Source organism: Paramisgurnus dabryanus, chromosome 18 (assembly GCF_030506205.2).
Source record: "Paramisgurnus dabryanus chromosome 18, PD_genome_1.1, whole genome shotgun sequence".
In the NCBI taxonomy this organism is placed as follows: Eukaryota; Metazoa; Chordata; class Actinopteri; order Cypriniformes; family Cobitidae; genus Paramisgurnus; species Paramisgurnus dabryanus.
The window spans coordinates 30,243,372-30,251,401 of NC_133354.1; positions in this window are offsets into that span (position 1 = coordinate 30,243,372).

The following is an 8,030-nucleotide window of genomic DNA, read 5'->3' on the forward strand; positions in this document are numbered from 1 at the left end:
ACATTATTCTCCGAAGTTCATCCTCGTCAGCTTCTTGAGCTTCTACTAACTGGAACACTGGCCAGGAATCTGGATGTTGCCGAAGGAATGGTGGACCCTGGTTCCACCGGTTCGGCTGGCTGAGATCGAGCAAGGGTTTGCGGCGAGTAAGGTCATCGGCTGGATTGTCAATGGTGCTAACATACCGCCAAGTTGAGTTCTCAGTAAGTTCTTGAATTTCAGAGACTCTAGTACCTACAAAGACCTTGTAGCGACACGAGTCCGAATTGAGCCACATTAAGACTGTCATTGCATCGGTCCAAAGAGTGACTTGCTGGGAATGGAGTGACAGTTCTGTCATAATGACTTTAGCCATCTGAGCCCCGGCTAAAGCGGCACACAATTCGAGGCGTGGCATAGATAGTTGTTTGCGAGGGCTTACTCGTGACCGAGCCATCAGGAATGCAATGTGGACTTCACCTTGATTATCTTGGGTGTGGAGGTAAGCGACGGACCCGTAGGCTCTTTCAGAGGCGTCGCAAAAGATATGTGCCTCTCGTCTGGATGACCCAGAGTCTGCTAAGGATGGGACATAGCATCGGGGTATTTCCACTTGTGAAAGATGAACTAGTTCCCTCTCCCATTGTGTCCAGATATCCAGCAGAGCCTCTGGTCTGATTGTTTCATCCCAGCCAACTCCCACTTTCCACAGGTCTTGGATCAGGATCTTCGCTCGTGTGGTAAATGGGATTAGATACCCTAGGGGATCATATTGTGTTGCCATTACTTTGTAGACATTCCTCAGAGTTGGCTGTGAATACTCTACTGGTCTGTGGCGGTACCCAAGGCGATCGGTAAGGCAGTTCCAGCGGAGGCCTAAGGCTGGCTCTTCCGGATCTTGTCTAGGCTGAGAGAGCCACAACTCAGTGCTTGCTGCTTTCGCTTCCGATGGAAGATGATCCACAACTGTGGGGATGTTACTTGCCCACTGCCTGATGTCGAAGCCTCCAGTTGAGAGCAGTTTACGCATCCTGTCGATAAGGGTCTTGGCTTCATCAGCGTTGGTGACACTGGTCAAACAGTTATCGACGTAGAAGGCAGTCTCCACAAGATGTAGGATGTCCTCATGACCGCTGCTGTTATCCTTCACATGCCGCTGAAGGGCGTATGTGGCACAACAGGGACTGCATGTCGTCCCGAATGGCAGAACCTGCCACTCATACACTGTTGGTTCCTCCTCCTTCTTCATACCTCTCCAGAGAAAACGGAGAAGGGGCTTGTCTTCTGGTACCAGGCGAACCTGATGAAACATCGATTTGATGTCACCACTGATAGCCACACTGTGTTCTCGGACACGTAGAAGTACACCGAGGAGAGTAGGACCTAAAGTCGGACCGGGCAACAGTTGGCTGTTGAGACTTTGACCATTGTGCTGGTAGGAACAGTTGTAGACAATCCTCGCCTTACCGTTGTGGTGAACAACGTGGTGCGGCAGATACCAGGACTCTGTGGAGCTGTCTACGGTGTCGGAAGGTAGAGGTTTGACATAGCCCAACTGTTCAAGCTTCTGTATTTCTTGACAGTAGGTGATGGCTAGAGCAGTGTCTTTAGCTAGACGGCGTTCTGTACTCCGTAGCTGTGGGAGCAATGTGTACTTTGGAGTCCAGAGTGTAAGGCTAGCTTTGCGCCTCAGTAATGGAGTAGCATACCTTGTTACTCCATCCACTTCCACTTTGACGGTGCCCTGTTCCAGCAATTCTAGGGCCTGCTGATCTTCTTTGGAGCGGATCACAGTCCTAGTGTTGGCATAAGGGTTTATGTCAACTTCCCACAGCCGTTCAACGTGCCGCTGCAGCTCTGAATTAGGGGACATGGTGAAGTAGCAGTGAGAGTGCTCATCAGTAAGGTTGAGGTTGGCTGGGCCTTGCAATGTCCAACCAAGGGCAGTACGCACAGCTACAGGACTCCCAGGAGGACCTGTTCTGACCGGTTGTTTGGGAAGCAGCAGATGTGGAAAGTCAGATCCTATCAGCAGAAGCGGCTGGACCTTTTCAACATTTGGCAGAGGAAGACCTTGCAGATGGGGGTATCTGCGCATGAGTGACTTGACAGGATATCTATGCTCAGACAAGCTTAGCTCACCAGCAGTGAAGGCATGAAAAATGTGGTACCTTTGTTTAGGAGAATGAGCCGGGGAGATATCGAAAGAGACAGATGCTCCTTGTAGATGGATCACTTCATGGCGGACAGTACGCAAAGGCAAATTTTCAGGCTCTTTACTCAAATGGAGGTGCCGGACTGCTGAGGGAAGGATGAGGGTTCTTTCTGATCCGTCGTCTAAAATAGCGAAACCTTCCAGAGAATGCTCGGCATTGTACAGGCGCACCTTAACTTGCTTCAACATGACTCGTTGCGGACGACTAGGACGATCAACGTATATGGTGTCGGGAGCAGCACTGACCATTAACACTTTCTTAGCGTCTTGAGAACACACTTCGTGGAGCACGGTCAAATGTTGCTGTTTGCACACTTGGCAAGGTTTCTTGAGAGTACATGCCTCAGGTTTATGGGTCCTGCCACACCGCCAACAGCCTCTGTCTTTAATCCAGGCAGAAATCTCTGATGTAGTGAGCGTTTTGAATTTGGGACATAAGCTGAGGTAATGCTCACGAGTGTCACAGTATGGGCAGTAAGGCTTTACACTGGGTTTACCTTTAGGTGACTTTGTGCTGTGAGCAGAATCTGGAGGGGCTACCTTAGCTTGGCTCTCAGTGTTGTAAAACACATTAGATGAAGGACCCGGGGATTTCCTCTGACCCTTAACTGGCTTAGGCTGATCTTGGAACATCAGAGCTGCTCGAGACGAAATGCGCTTTGCTTGTGACTTTAACTGAAGCCAAACAGATAAGTCTTCAAGCGTGTAGGTCTGATCAGTGCCAGTCCTCAGTATGCCTCGATTTATGCTGTATTCCACAAACGCGTCTCAATAGTTAATAGGCAGTTTGCTGAGCAGTCTATCGACGTGGGATCCGCATCGTAGTTCGTAGCCATTCTCACCCTCGAGGGAACGGAGCATGCCAACTAGACTTTGTACTGATAGGGCAAAGTTGTCGAATGCTTCTGGATCTCCAGATCTGACTTGAGGTGAGTTTAAGATGGCACCTAGCTCGCTCTGCACAAGCTGGCGCGATTGCCCATACTTATCTTGGAGAGCTTGGAGGGCTGCAGTGTACGGTTTTGGATGGTACATGTAAGCTTGAGCTAGCTTGTAGGCGCTTGGCAGTTTCAAGTGATCGAAGAGGACTTGATATTTGAACTGTTCTGTAAGGTGAGCATGTGTATCGAGCAAATTGTCCAAAGCCATCTTAAGCAGTGCAAAGTCTGACTCTTTACCTGAGGTGAAGTGAGGTAGAGTAGGTCTAGGAAGCCCATAAGAGGTGGCAACTAGGAGCTCCATAAGATCTGTATCCGGCGCTGCCCTGTGATCTGTAAGCGCTGTGTCCTGTCGTGAAGAAAGTGGCCTTGCGGGGTAAGGATCTGACAGCGTGTTATCAGCTGCATCACGTGAAGTAACATCTCTCACAGCTGGTCTGGGAGCTGACTGTGAAGCCGGGTTGATGGTTACAGGAGGAGGATGCATTGTAATATATGTAGGCTGTGACTGGGCAATTACACTAGTAGTAGTATAAGCAGGCTGAACTGATGTAAGACTGGTCAAAACAGGTGGACTAATGACTACACTGGAGACTGATGGTAAAAACATGATTAGATGGAGTAGAATGGAGCAGTCCATGTACACCTTGTGAGTGGAATAGGGAAGGCTTAACTTCTGATGAAGACCTTGGGTTGTACTCACATTCACTGAGGGGTTTGGAGGATCGGGAACTCTCAATTCCTTCGTCCTCTTTCATGAAAGACGTAATAAGAACTGCTTGCGCCAATTCTATCTCTTTCTCTTTCAGTCGCCGTTGCAACATCTGATGCCTGGTGATAGCCTCTTTACTCTTGTATGCCCTCTCTGCTTTCTCCTCCAGTCGACGTCTCTGCCGTTCTTGTTCTCTGAGGAGATCCTCCTTCTCATTGAGGGCTTCTCTGGCTTCTTTGTCTAGAAGAGTACACTGCTCATCCACTAGCGTCTGCTCCTTAATCTGCCGCTGCACTTCTGCTAACTCCATACGCTTGACCTGCTCCTCCAATATGGCATTCTGTAACTCTGATAGACCGTCTGCAACGGACCTCTTGGTTGATGAAGCAACACTGGCTTGAGATCTCGGTCTGCTACGATGGCTACGATGAGAAGATGTCACGGATCTATTCGACTCTGCTCTCACAAATGGCAGTGAAAGTGAATCAGGGTTCGGGATGTTGTGAGCTGAGGCTGCTGCTCCAAGTTCCTCAGCTTCAGTGGAAGGTATTGCTGTAACTCTTGGTTTGTAACCAACTTCAAAGTTTGCAAGTGATGCTGGTAAATGTATCTCCCGCTGGGGTCGAGAACGCACTGCTGGATCTGCAGATGGTTGTCCTGGCTCCATATTGTCTCCAGAAAGCTGTCAAATCCGGCTCGAAGGACCATGTGATAGAGTGAGTCACTCTGAAGGGGATAATACTGGTCTGACAGTTTCCTTTGACAGTGCTCCGGTCAGAGAGAAGGGCACGGAGAAATCATTCATCCAGAAACTTTATTATTGAAGTTTTAAGTACAGGCATTGATGTACGAATGAGTACATATGTAGTTACGTTGTAGGTGTGTGGGGATGTATGCATGTGTGAGTGAATGAAGATGTGACGCGCTCGGAACGGAAATGATATTAACGCGATTTCAAAATAAAAGACTTTCTGACAAGTTGCGTTATTTTTCCTATTTAAAACTTGACTCTTCTGTAGTTACGTCGTGTACTACTGACCGAAAATTAAAAGTTGTGATTTTCTAGGCCGATATGGTTAGGACTATACTCTCATTCTGAGTAATAGCAAGGACTGCAGCAGGGGCAATGATATTACGCAGCGCCTGTAAGTAGTCCCCTTGGTATCTTTCAATGGCAGGGGAATATTTTCTGGCACTGCGTAATTTCATCGCACCTCCTGCAGCCGTGGTACGGCAGCAAAGTCCTTGATTATTACCCCAGTTTGAGAGTATAGACCCTTTTACAGTTGGTAAACATTGTGACGTATTTGTGTGGGCGGGGCTTAGCTGGAGGCAGAAAGAGCTGCAGAGGCTATGTTGACAAGCTTAAACTAGCACGTTTTAGGAGGGATTTATTAAACATGGATGGAGAAGAAGTTTCGGATCTGGTCGAATATGTACAGTCACTGATTCTGCGGGACCGTGACAGGTATTTTTGTAAATTAACTCTTGCGATTTTAACCAGGTTTTAGATATTTCATAGACAACATATGAATTACTTTCAGGTGGATTTGGGTAATTTTGTCTAGGCTTACTGTCTTATGTAACTTATCACTGGGCTAACTATGATTAGCAATGTGGATTATTTTAAGAGACTATTCAAACGATGGCATACACATCTATCGCTGTATGTTTTTTTTTTAAGCTAAACAATAGCGCGGTTGGCGACTTTTCACCTATAAAACAGAAACTTGCTGATTTGTACTAGATAAAACCAACACAACAGTAGGCTACAAATGCATAGATTATTTTACCTGATATGAAGTGTGCACTGCAAACACGAGTATTATTTATGATCGTCTCCGTCTAGTCTGTACGCCGTAACGTTATTGCATTCAACCACAATTGTCTTCTTGATTTCTGTGAAGAAATGTCTGCCGGGATCCGGTAAAACTTTATTTTTGAACCAAAAGTGCTGTTACTTCTAATCTGGCAGCCAAAAACACAACAAGATGACATTTTAAAGTCAAAAACTCAAACTTTTAGCGCGCCGGCTATGAGTTCCTACTTATTTTTTGCCTCCAGCTAGAGCGGTGACGTCACCGTGACGTGGGCTGTAAAAGGGAACATCGCATCTTTTAATTTTCCCTCTGTCTGCTTGTCTTCCAATTTTACTGGTATTTTTTGGGATCAAAGTGCTGTGTGAATGAGGTTATATATTACATTTCCGTACAGGGAACATCACTTTGGGCACATCCTGGATCTAAGGGGGTAAACGGAGGGCTAGAAGGGGAGCAGGTGTTGGTTTAGTCCTTGTATGGACCACTTCCTGAAGTAAAGTAAACTGACGCTGCAGAGCTCTCCATAGGGTCTCTTGTCGAGCTGATTCCTTATCCAGACGTCTATCCCTCTACTGTTGCATTTGCATATGTGCACAGAACATTTCTCGTAAATCCTATCATCCTGTAAGCTATTTTAAGCCGGTAGACTCTCAGATTCATCACCTCCCATTGCTGTAACTGTGGCAGCTTTGCTGCTTTCTTATTTCCCATTACAGACTGTGGTGAAAGAAAAATATGTTACTGCTGCCCTCTACTGGCAGATCCCAAACCTGCAACCAATTGTGGGAGTCATGGCCAGAGAATACAAAGGGACAGCAGATTCATGCAAAAATATAATAAGGGTTTGTTTTCCCAAGTACAAATCAACCATATGCACAAAGTAGAACCAAACCAAGAGATAAAACAACAAATAGAAAAAGGAACACAAAAGAAAACATACAAAAATTTAGTTATGGGCTATCTCTGCATATGCCTCTCAACACTTTTTAAAGATAATACTAGTTATTGTAATAATTTTAAATTGAATCCATCTGATATATTGAAACATTTGTAGACTATACCGCTTAATAAGTTCCCAGGCCCAGAAGGCAAATGTGGTAAACATTAAATCACTGTGCTCCACTTACTTTTTCAGTCTTTTTAAAATGTATGACTGGTATCTGATTTGTGGAAATGATTACTGTCCTATTGTCTTTACTTCCTTAGTCATGAAGGCTTTTGAAAAAAAAAGATTAAAAAGAATCTGATGACAGTTGTTGGATCACATTTAGATCCTTTGCAGTTTGCATATCGTGCTGAAAGAGGCGTTAGAGGATGTTGATGTCGAGTGTGAGATGTTGAATGCTCTTAGTCGACATCTGGAAAATAGTGCAGCCTTGGCACGGCTTTTGCTTGGCATTTAATTTCTTAAATCTGCAGGCTCTATTATTTTAGGGGAGAAACTTATTACTCAGTTTAATCTTAATCATGGTTTAGTTTTATGGATTATTACTTTTTTAACAGATAGGAAACAAATGGTTAGAATTAATAGGGTCCTATCGGACATGTCAAATATTTCAGTAGGTTCACCACAAGGCTGTGTACTTTCTCCTGTTCTATTCATAATAATTGTCAGAGTTTGTACAATAATTTTGTCTTTCTTGCCAGATCCGGATTCGGATGATTTTATCTTATGGTGTAATCGGATGAAATTAATTTGAATATTTCAAAGACGAAAGAGATGATCATTAATTTTAGTAAGAAAACACTTGCACCTCAAAGAGTGATCATTAATGACACTCAGGTCAATGTTAAGGAAGGAATAGAAGTATTTAGGAAGAACTATTAATAATAGGCTGAAGTGAGAGGATTAGAGGAGTATCAACATGATCAAAGCTTTGGTGGGAGTCAGATTCTACTTACATCCTGCAGTCCTGCTTGCATATTTTACATATCTTAAAATATATTAGTGCCATTGTTTAGTCTTAACATGACCAGCAGTAATATAGCGCTTATCAAAATTATTTAAAGCTCCCGTTCTTCTTGTGTTTGTTGTGAACTTTGAGCTTTCTAATTTTACAGGTATTATTTATGCTATTACAGCAACATTACACACTAACTAAAGTTTCAAAACTGGGATCAAGAAGAACGTGACCTTTAATTGTTTCAAGGCAGCTTTACATTAATAAAAGCAGGAACTAGCAAAAGTCGTAATAACGTAACACAACGAAGACAGTTTTAAGTGAAGCCAATGTCAGCTGACTCCCTAGGGGTTAATATATATATATATATATATATATATATATATATATATATATATATATATATATATATATATATATATATATATATATATATATATATATTCATATGAATACAGGTAGGTC